This window comes from Larus michahellis, chromosome 5, assembly GCF_964199755.1.
Source record: "Larus michahellis chromosome 5, bLarMic1.1, whole genome shotgun sequence".
NCBI lineage: Eukaryota > Metazoa > Chordata > Aves > Charadriiformes > Laridae > Larus > Larus michahellis.
This window is the reverse complement of record NC_133900.1, coordinates 39,787,283-39,799,340: the sequence shown is the minus strand read 5'-3', so window position 1 is coordinate 39,799,340 and position 12,058 is coordinate 39,787,283. Positions and strand designations below refer to the sequence as shown.

Here is a 12,058-nt window from a genome sequence, read left to right as displayed (position 1 = left end):
AACTCTCTACACTGTTAGAAAATTGTCTTGTCAAATTCCATCTGACATGGAGTTTTTTCAGAGGGAGTAATAAGTATTTCTGCCAGCTCCTCAGAAGTTTACCAGTTCTCAGAAGCAAAAGAAAGGTCTGCATGTAGCACCCAGACTTGAAGAAGTAACGACTTTTGTTTCAATCATAGAGCTAGGAAAGAGTTGCCAGTCTTTGCTCATAAATTGTCCAACATCAGGTTTGCCGGAGTGGCAAATAAGGCTTGATGAATATCAGCAAGACAGAAAAGGCAGCATCTGTCCCATCTGCTGTCCCCAGACAACGTTCTCCTTATTTCATTTACTGTAAGGAGTGAATTTAAAAGAAACCACTGTCCCTTGAGCACTGACCTTTCAAAGCAGTGCTGAGCTGCATGCCACTCACTTGAGCCAAACTCTGCCAGTCCTTCATCATGCGGATTTTCCTAGAGTGAGTCAGGTTTTAGGGAATGAAGCGTTCTATGTGTCGTGGACAGTCCTTTAAAAATAAAATGGAAAGAACAACAATAATACCTGAAAACATGACCTTAAGAGAGAATATCTGTCCTGAATCTTTTATATGGGGCCAACACGGAGATCAGAAAGTGTAAAATTATACAAGACAAAGATTTTTCTTGCTTAAAAGGCCAGAACAAAATTGTTTAAGTAGCTAAAGAATGAAGTTTCTATTCATATAGACCTGTGAACATTTTGGAATACACTTATAAACTGTGATTTGTTCTTGTTCCTTTTTGGTTTATATTTGGCCTCACAGGTTCAATTCTACCTCTCTCTCTTTTTCAAATGCAGTAATAAGAAATAGCTGTATGCATAAATAAGTGTAATCAATCTGCCTTAGATGACTAAGGGGATAAATACTCGCCAGCAGGGAATGTAAGAAATTGGTAGATATGTATAAGTACCAACTTCAAGTTGCTAACAGCGGTACTTCACAGCCGGTGCTGGTTAAACAATCAGTTTAGTGCAGCTGGTTCAAAAGCTAATACCACCAAAGGCTTGCTTCCATTGCCTGTGTGCTCACAGACTGTGACTGGGTTTCGGCACCATTTCCACATACGACAGGGCTGCAGAGCTCAGCGCTGCGTGTCAAACGTGGTCTTCTCAAAGCATCTAGCGCATTGCCACACCCCTGTGTCATTTAAAGAAAGTTAAAACTGTACAGTCAAGTAGCTCATCCAAGAAATGACAGGTTTAAAGTCACCCATTTCACACCAAAACAGCTGTTTGTGTTTACATAACTATGATACAGTCTTTAAGTAACTAGCCACATTATTTTTCTTTAAGGTCCACTGCTTCATTCAGTGTCCCAAATTGGCAATCCTTATGCAATGAGTACATTCTTGGTGTTTCTTTATATTCTCAGTATATATTTTGCCATCTCATTCATTCGCTTTACCACCATGCTATCCTTTCTCTGCAGAGAAAATAGAAATTGCCATTTCTTCACAGGGTTTTCTATGGTTTTTTCATTACCAAACCGCCACTAGAACTACTCAACCTTTATTAAGATCTGCTTTCTGTCATCTGGAATTCCAAGAGGCTGACCAAACATTTAATTGGATTTAAAAAATACAAGGAATAAACCATTTTACAGTATTTTCTGTTGCTCGCATTTTAGACGTATTTTTTTTTTCAAACTCGTAAAATCCTATTTTTTCCTTAATTCCATTTCTTTTTAAATACGGAGATTTCTGTAAACTCCAAAATGTAATGTGGAAGGTGACACTTCATTAAGATATTGAAAGTTTGGTATACAACCAGTTGTTGCCATTTCTAAAGAGGTTTTAGACGTTCCCAAGGCAAGCATACTCTGTTTATTTTTAGAGCATTCATCATAGAAAATAGATTCTCACATATAGCTTAGAGCTTGAATATCGTACACACTTCAGTCCTCAGTTTCCGGTAGCTGGGAAAGCAATATATCTCTAAATGGTTTCCAAAAGTGAGTCAACTATATCTGTTTGCTGTACGCTTGCTTGTACGTCAGTTCTTTCTAATTCTGGAAATCCTCGGCTGTTACAAGCAGCAATGCCGCTCAACCTTGTCTTTACCTAAAAATTATTCTTTATAACAATTTTGAAAAGCTACGTGTGTTCATGAGACTTAATTGGATGGTCTTCAAGCTCAGTTTTCGACTTGCCAATGAAATCTGCCGAAGTACTGAATGAATGGTCTTTGAGACAAACAGAACTAAGCTGGAAAGATGGAAAAGTTTGTCCTAGATGTGTTTGCCCCTCTCCAAGTACATTTCTTAGAATATAGAAAACTGATCATAAAGGTTACATATGTTTTCTTCTCCTTGTAGAGAGTGCATAGAGCATGCCGCTGACTATGCATTATTACTCGGAAATATATTTTAATGAGCTTATTTTTCAAAAAGATCCATGTGACTTTTTTTTTTTTTGGTTATGATTTGATTCTCTTTTCATGAGAAAGGAACTTTCTTGGGTTGCTCTTAAGCTCAAGGGAAGTGTCATCTTTTGACCCTTGCTCAGCCAGCCTACATTAAGATGACTGTTGGTGTGGTTGGCATCTAGGTTCCTGAAGAGATGCTTGGAAGAATCAATATCGATAGGGTAACCTATCACAAATGAAATTATTTTGTTGAATAAATGGCATCCATGAATGAAAACAGGCCTTCTGATAATTCTGTCTGATATGTAATGCCATGTAAAACACATCATGTTCATTGTGAGCATAAATATAAGTTACAATTAAAAAGTTTCAAGTAATTTATGAAACTCTGTCATCTGACATAAAAAAAATGTATTTTTTACTTGCAGTTCACGAGACAGTGACGCAACTGCTAAGAGGCAAGTGAGTATCCTTCCCACATGTTGTTGAAAATGAATTAATTCTCCTAAGTTTTCAGCATGTTATTTCAGTTCATTTTTTCACATTTACACAGAATTTGCAGGCTGTGCTAAACCACTCACTGGCTTCATCCAGAGACATTCTGTACCTCTGTGTGGCATTTGATGGAATAATGCCATTTGGTAACAATACATGGCATTAAATTCATGGATTTCATTTGTAAGCATTTTTTGTCCTTGAGAAATTACTTCAATTGCTGAAGGTGTGATAAGGGAACATTTTCCATACCTATTATCACCTCAAATCATTTTAACAAATTACGTCCTTGCTGTTTCTTTTGTGCACTCTGTCACAGTTTTGGAACTTCAGAAGGACATCTGTTTTAGGCTAAGTGCAGCAAACCTGTACGGCCCTCTTCTCGAACTGTAATGCTGTGACTCATACGCTAACATCCAGAAATGCTGAAGAGTTTCAACCGCTCCATCTTCTTCCTTGCTGATACATCGACGGGATACTTTCCATTACAGGTGCCACATCTGCCGCTGTAGTGAAACTTTACTGTCCCGTTTTTGACTGACGGCTCTGTTTGTGAACAAGTTAAGCTTGTCAGCCAAGCTTCACAAGGTTGAAAAAGTGCTCTGATACTTTTCTAAAAAGTCTGCCTCCCACTCAGAATTGAACTGGCAGTTTTCTAAATGAACTCTTTGCTTTCCTTTGTTAATTGCCCGTGATTCACACCCACATTTTGCAGAGATTGATGGCATTTTAATTGCTAGGAGTATTTTAGGATGGAGGAGAGGGGATGGGAAGAGGCTCGGCGAAAAAGTGGGTAGGGGTTTGGCATGATTGGAAGGCTAACTCTTCTGTGATTGCACACCGCAACGAGATCAGCAGCCAGAGCACCATCTGTGCACACAGCTTATCCATACCTCCCGCCTTCGGCACAAAGGAATGTGTCAGCTCCCGCTTTTCCAGATCAGCTGAAAGCCTCCTTCGTGCTCCAGTGAAATTCTGCAACCGTTCCCTGAAGATCTAATCCCTTCACCCCGCACGTCCGACTGGCACAGCCCTTCCTTCGGCAAGAAGCTCTTCCTGCAGCGCTGCTTTTGCAGGCTGGAGCTGGGAAGGTTCAGCTGCTCTTCAGTGTCACCTCCCTGCCCCGCCAGTTGCAGAACGATCATCTCAGCGTCCTGGGGAATGGTAAGAGATATATGGCTCCCCATAGAAATGTAAAAGCATCTCCAGAGGCTGTGTGTGGCTGTCTGTGGCAGAGGTGTTTGCATCTGAGCTAGTTGTCCTAGACTCCCTGTGTAGTCAGGAGAGAGCTACTTACTCTAACAGGTGGGGTTTAAAACTTGATTCATCCCCTCCTAAAACGGATACTTAGGTTTGGTCAGATGAATTGCACCCTAAACACCATCAACTGTTTACAAGACCTTCTCTGACTATAGTGGGAACCTCAGCAGCTAGTTCTGTGTACGCTGTGGGTACCTAAACTTCAGCGAAAGGAATTCTACCTGTCACTCCTTGGTATCATGGTGACATGTGAGTAAATTTTCTCACCATCAGTATCTGGACTGGAATCCAGTGTATGAGCAGCTGTTCCCCAGATCCTTTTAGGCATTTAAACACCTAGTGCCCATTGATTCCAGGTACACAAAACCAGGATTTGGGCCTTAATGCTTTGCAGATTGTATCGAATTTGTCCTTACAGAATCTCTGTGCAATATTCTCCTTGTTGTGCACAAAGGTGGGGGGGTGGCGGGATGGGGACTTGTCTGCATGGGGAAACTGGCCAAAATAGTTCTCCCAGAAAAGCTCCTGATGTAGACTCCCTACTCCTAAATATCATTTACTGTGTTCCAGAACAAAATATCTATATGAGAAGAGCAAAATTGCCAAACAAAAAATTGGTTATTTTCATCTGTAAACCGATACCGACCTCTGTATAAGTTTTTGTCATGTTGGCGATCTTACGCTTTCACACAGCTCTCTAATTCTTTAGCTAACGGTGTAGATGATGGCGCGTTTAGATGGATCTGCCCTTACATGAAGTTAATACCACACATTCCTATCAACAAGTTTCAGTGAGGAGATTCAGGAAAAGCAGATTTCTCTACAGATGCTGTGGCAGAGTTTTGTTCAGTGACTAGGGACCACTCTGTTTCTCTCTATCTCCACACATCCCGTCTCACCCTGGCTTTTCCATTAGGTACCAAAAATCTACCCTTTGGCTCTCACCAATTCACCCTCCCCCTTTATTCCCAAGTCTTCCCCGTGATTCTCACTTTCCTCTGGCTTTGATTCCTGCCAGTCAGGACACTCCCATCCATTTCCACCTTCTTTCATTCCTATCACCTCCTTCCCAACCTCATCTTGCCCACAAGTTTCTGTACATACCTGTTTCCATACATACCTGTTCATCTCCCCTCCTGGGGCTATCAGATGTACTCTTCTCTCTTCTAATAGCAAATTTTGTTCACCATCAGAAAAGAAAAAAAAAGATGTTAATGTCTGTGTGTGAGAAGAAGAGAGATCTTCTTTGTCTTTACCTTTGCTTCGCTACAAAATTTGAGAGCAAAATTTGGCACATTGCTTCTTTACCAGCTTGTTTCTCTCTTCAGCGAAGAAGAGTCCTGTTCTTTATAGTGCAAATATCTCTGGCCTACTTAGTGGGAAAGCAGTGAATATCATTAACAGGAATTAAGATAAATTCTTGGGTAATTTTTGTTAGATTTTCTACCACCTTATGACATTTTAAAGAAATCATAACTATGAAAAAGTCAATTGTTTAGGTGATTTACCTTTTCAGAGAAAAAAGACAGAAGCATTGAACAAAAAAACTTAATTTTATCTCCAAACAGTCCAGAACATTTTATCTTCTATCCTGTAGCTAAATATTAGCACAACCATTACACCCTAAGCTACAAACATATTTCTGAAGGAAATTAGCTTTCCCTTAAACCTAATAGGAATTGGGTATCTGTCTTCTCAGCCACCACTGAAAATCCTAACCTCACAGTTTTAAATTATTTGTGCTCTGGCAGAGGTTTGCACTTGATAGTTTTTCAGGTGAGTATTATTTCTGACCATTCAGCAACTAAGCAGAATAGACATCCCTGTGTCAAAAACTGCAGTCAGTTCTGTATATCAAGGGGTGGCTTTTCCCCAGCATGGATTTACTTCAGTAGCTTACCTCATTCCCTCAGATCTTACAAATACAAGTCAAACTATGAAGTATACAGAACATAGCACACAAAAAAAAAAGTATTGCTAGTTTAAAAATAAGCACGAATCTGCCTGACCTCTGCACAAGTCCAAGAATAAGTGGGAGCTGCTGTTGGGAAATTCTGTGCCTTATTTGCAGGACAGCTTGTGATCGTATACTCTAAAATTACAGAAAAATCAGCAGTGTAAAAGACCTTGACTCTCCCTTGCTAACCATTTACTTGCTCTTTTGGAGTCATCTGAGTACCTTCTGCCTGGAGGCATAAGGCCTACAGCTTGCTCCTTGAAACGTCAAGAGCTGCCAAGCAAACCTCAGCTCCTAAGAAGGACACGAGAATGAAAGGTTTTATTCTGATGCCACTGAAAACAGAGGTAAAATTGATACGAGGTTTGAACAGGGCAGAACAGGACTTTTAGATGGTGAAGCCGGTTGGTCTAGGCTGCTTCCGGGAGCTACCAACCTGCAACCTGTTCCTGTTCAGAAATCCTGAAATCGCCTATCTTAAATATACCTTTATACGTCTCGTCTTTACCTTTATTGCAGTGAAAACGTGTTATTTTTGGGAAGAATCCTGACCATCAAATATTCTTTTGCAAAGATACATTGCAATACCAGGCAGCAAATCAATGAGCTTGAAGACAAAAGTGCTTCACTGTGCTCAAACTTCTCTTTAGGCAAAATAAATCAACCTCTTGCTACAGCAGTGGCTCACGGCATCCACCACCCATCACCTCTCACCCTGTTACCAAATGCAGTAGACATGTGCATCTCCTATATCACCTTTATTTGGAGGTGTACAACTTAGTTTGACCATTAAGGAAATCTGCAATAATTTTACTATTGCAATATTGTAATAAAATACTAATATTTGCTAGTGAAAAGTATTCTCTTAGTTGCTTATGCTTCTTTGTGAACTTTTACTCAGCTTGATAAAAAGAACGCTTCTAGTTAAGAAAAATGTATATTTAATATAGATGACACACTCAGTTCTCTGACCTTTTCCTGGTAAACTCAATAGAACAGTGCAATAATGCTACATCACACATTTATAAATACGGTTGCAGGGATATAGTGTACTATAAAATGAAACATTATTTTGAAATCATTCCCATGTCAAATATAATTATTAATGTATATATATAAATAGAACAAGAATCTGCATTGTGCCGTTCTGTGGAAGACATCCATTTATACTGCAGAGGGTTCATGTTAGTAAAGCCTTTAATGTATCATGAAATTAATAAATAATACCAAGCTTAATGAAAGGGAGAAAAAAAGTGTAAACTTAAAAATCAGGTTTGTGGGAGCTTCACATACAGCAGACTTTAGGTTATTACTATTCTTTTAATCCTAGGTGAGCTTAGCCCACAAACTTCTGGTGCTGTACAAATAAATCTGACAGTCCTGCATTGGTGAACTATTAATCGGTTCCAGATCTAATCCACGGTTTTTTTCAAAGTTTTATACCATACACATGTGTCCTACTTTAGAAAGTATTAGGATTGTGGTGCAAGAAAGGCCAATTTAAAATCAGGGCTTGGATTCTGCTACCAATGTTTGTTTTAAGGGAAGAGGACTTGACTTCAGTGTTCAGCAGTACTTCACTGCAAGCCCCACAGCTTAAAAAAGGTGCTCAGTCTGGGGGAAAAGTGTCAAGATCCAGACTCACCTTCCTGGCTGATGATAGCTTGCAGCTCCCTTGCTGTCTGCTTGCGGTGGACGACCTCCTCTCCCGCAGAAAACCAGTCAAAAACTGACCAGTGAAACTAAATGTACGAGGATTCATTACCTGGGATTGCAGAAATAGCTCCAGAGGGGCCGGTCCAGAAGCTCTGCAGAGCAAGCCTTTAAGTCTTCTGCTTTTCGGATAGTCGAGGGAGGGGGACAGGACAGAGTTATCCGCTCCAAACTTGCCTGCTGTTTTGGAAAGTAGGACATTGATCTTGTAGCTGTTGTTCAAAATCGGAGCTCCTTACTAGCTAGGTAGCCTGGAGCCTGTAGTAGAGAAGGTTTCCACACGCAGAAGGCTTCTGCAGGCACTGGACTTTGTTTTGGTCTGTCCAAAGTAGATCAGTTTTGCTTTATTGCAGATTCCACAGCAACTCTTCCCTCAGGCTGTTTTGGTCTAAGTTTTTCTGCCCCAGGTAGACATGCAAAGGATTGAGTTGATATCGAAAGGAGCCCCCCTCTCACCTTCCCACTGCTCAGTAAATCCTTTAAAGGGAAACCCTGCCTCACTGGCTTTCTGAAGTCGTACAAGTTATCTATATAGCAAATAGATATTTTTTCAGGTTTTTGACAACTCCCTGACAAGATGCCTAGCAGAATGTTACTGGGGAAAAGAAGTTGCCAAGGGACTGACGCTTATATGAATGGAAAGGGTAAGGAGCGAAGGGATTCATTGTCACTTTTCAGGATGAAGAAGAGTGAGAGGTAGCATCTCTTAGGGAATGAGTTTTATTTAAGATCTTCATCAGTGACCCGCAGAAGGAAGGGGTACGGAAATACGTCTCAGCTTGCAAATGGTACTGAACTCTTTCAGGGGCTCAAGTGATGTACCCACATGTGGCAAGGAGCCCCAGAAAGGCAAGGCACAGCTGGGCGAGTGCGGTAAGAAGTGGCAGATGAGCCCCTGTGTAGTTATATAGTGCATCTAGGGAGAATAATCTAAGCCGTGCTGACACAGCGCTGAACTCAAAACTGGCAGCTGCAGCTCAGGAAAGAGACCTGGGGGTCTCTGAACTCATCTGCTCAAAATGCAACAGCAGCCAAAAATGCCAACAAAATTTTGGGTGTTCTCAGGAAGGGTGGTAAGAACAAACCAGAAAATATAAAACCTTGGCGCATCCACATCTTGAACGCTGCGTACAATCCTATTTCCACATTTTAAGAAAGATATAGGGAAATCAGAGAAAATGCAGAGAAAAGCAGCTAAGATGATTAAGGGGATGGAACCGTTGTTGTTACAGGGAAGCAGAAAGGGCTGGGACTTTTCATGATCTTATCCCCCCCCAGGCTGAGTGGGATATGGTCAAGGTTTATAAAATCCTGAAGGCCGCGAGTAAAGCAAATACTGGATTGTTATTTGCCAAGTCCTGCAGTGTCCTATAGGCAATCACTGAAACTAGTTGCAGAGCAGTTTAAAACCTAAAAAGTAAGTCCTTTTTTTAATACAGCAGGTCACTACCTGCTCTGCCTTCTGCAATCTGCTGTTACCGGAGGCTGTAGAAACCCACAGTACCAGCAAGTTACAAAAGGCAAAAGCAGGCAAATTACAGGACACCAGGTCCACAAACAGCCCCTGGAAGGATGAGGCAGGAATGTGCTCGCTGACATCCTCGGTGCGGTGGCAGGTGCTGGAGGAATGTGAGGGGGATGGACTGCAGACAGGCAGGGTCACGAGTTGTCCCCAGACAGCATTTCCTATTGCCACTGTTGGAGATGAAATGGACGATTAGTTTGACCCAGAAGGCCATTTTCTGTGTTGTCATGAAAATAAGACCCTGCGCTCCTTTGCTAGAGCTTAAAGCTGCCACTTCAGAGTTATTTCCACCCATTTAATTTTGATTGCGTCTCAGTAGGCAGTAAATGGTGCAGGATTTTTCTCAACTGAAAGAACTGTGTGGTAATTATCAATGGCAGGGATTTTTTTTGTCGTTGGTTTGGCCGTGTCATTTTTGTCAGGGGAGTTAGGAAAAATATGGGTCTCTGCAAAAATGAAAGGATGTGAACAAACAGCATTAAATAGATATGGAACATTCATATAAATCTATAGTATTTAAAAGTGATGTAAATCCAGTTAAATAAGAAGTATGTTGAGCAAAAAGAATGAGTTAGGCGGGCACAAACCAAATTTTATTTTTAAGAAACGAATTTTTGGGGCTTTGTTCTGCTACAGTCATTAACATTTCTGGATCCGAGTCGAGTTTATACAGCTGAATTTTGTTCCCAGGTTTTCTGATGTTGTGACTGTTGAAGTTTGCATGAGCAAATAATGAGGAGTTGCTCTATTAAAGGTACCAAAAGCTGGGCCTAAATAATTACAGAAGGAGCGGAAGTCCTGGAAGCTGTATAACCCGCTGATCCTCCGAGGAGGTCCTTTCCCTGGCTTATCACAGCTCCTTGTATCACACACCCAGAGGAGCAGGAGCTGTCTCATGCCTGAGGTCTGTCTGTCCTGCTTGCCACACACCATCCAAAGCGGGGTTTGTCTGCCTGGCTCCGTGGTGCCGGCTGCAGGGTGGCGAGGAGCCAGGCGTGGAACAGGCAGAGCCCGTGGCAAACCATATCTCCTCCTCATGGAGCATCTTGCAGCCCATGCAAGGGCAGGAGTCATCCCTTTCAGCAGACATTCCCTGTCACTTTGAGGATTTCATAAGAACCAAATGCTGCAGCTTCTCCTTACCCAACCTTTTTCTTTTTCACTGTCCGTCTTGTTCTAAATACCTTGCACAGCAAAGTGCTTCTTCACTTTTCACAATTTCTCTCTGTTCCTTCTGCCAGCTCAGAGAAAAGGCTGAAAATGCTGAGGAGCTCTTCACCGCCCCTCACCAGAAGGTGGTTTTATGTTGCAGAAAATACTGACAAAATAGTTACTTTATACATTGCTAGCTCTTCCAAGGCATGCTTACGGCTGCTTGTTTATATTCATCAGGTATCACAACATCTCAAGACAATTATCAGGTGGCGGTTTTAATATCCATTTGCTGTGTCACAATGCAGAGAGAAGAACGCCAAATCACGTCCCCTGGAAATGTGCTATATTTGAGCAAAGGGTTGAAATGAGGTGTCTATTCTTTTTCCTCCCCCCGCCCCACCCAAGAGTAGGAGAGCAAATAGCTAATCAGGGGCCGGGGGGAAATCTCACAGACTGGTTATCTGGCATTTCGATTAATGGATGGCAATTTGCTCTGCATATAATTTTACAATCTGGGTGTCCCTATATATAACAGCAATAGTAAGAAGCAAAATCAGTTATTCTGTTACTGATTTTAAATTTAATTTGCTGTTGCTTGCATCAGCCTTTAATTTAGCTTGGTTTATTGTAGCCGCACACAGAGGAAGAAAAAAACCAAGAGCTTTGCTATGATTAAGGATGGGAATTTGTTTCTGTTTAAAGGTGCTCTAAAATCACTGCTTATTTCAAACACTGTGAAATTTAGTGGGTGTCTAGAGGGTATATTAGGATGTGTTAGTGTTGAAGTCTGGGATCAGATGAGCTGGAGATTGTTGAGGAACAATCCCTCAAGGCAGAAACTTTTTGTTTTCTTGTTTGACAGGTTCTTATAACGCGTTGCTGACATTGTCCCTGGACAATCGAATCATAATTCTGATCATGCCTGATTGATCTCAGCTGCTTGACACTTTCCATTGCTAGCACAGAGGGCTCACTACCCAGCGTGAAGTAAGGAATCAAAATTTGAAAGCCAGTATTCTCTATAACCAGGCTGAACAGCTCGCCCCGCTCCCACAGCACTCCCTATACCTTGCAGTGAATTCAGCTGAAGTCATTCTCTGTGCTTGTTTTCGGTTTCAAGAGGGACTGAGTAAAGGCTGCTGGGATGCACAGATTAACTCCTCCATTCTGTTTTCAGTGCTTTTTCTGCACTAGATGTTCCGGAAATATAATCATTAATCTTCCTCTGTCATCAGCCTAAATAAATCACGGCATTGCCATGAAACATGAGAGAGAATACGTTAAGCTGTCCAGGAGCAAATCCAGAGGCAGAATAGTGGCACCTCTAGTGCTGTAGAGGGCAAAATGTTTATCGCTCACATTCTTTACTCACAAACACCCTTGGGATCAGCACTGACAAATACCCTTTTTGGCATTCCCCAGGGGAAAATTCAATAGTGTCCAGTATTTAAATCACCTTTGAAGGATCACTAACTTTCAGACTCTTAGGTGTGACTGACAGTATCCAATAGCAGTGGCTGCATCCCTTAAACCACCATTGCAGAGACCTGAGTTAACTTTCTGAGGTCAAG

General features: G+C 41.4%; 1 long non-coding RNA gene across 1 annotated transcript in view; it reads left to right on the top strand.

Moving 5' to 3' along the window:
* The first annotated feature begins 3,622 nt into the window (after window positions 1-3,622).
* The window catches only part of LOC141744235 (uncharacterized), a 92,158-nt gene continuing 83,722 nt past the window's right edge, over window positions 3,623-12,058 (top strand). The window contains exon 1 of the long non-coding RNA XR_012587370.1: window positions 3,623-4,041. This is a non-coding gene — a long non-coding RNA (uncharacterized LOC141744235). The remainder of the gene's footprint in view (window positions 4,042-12,058) is intronic.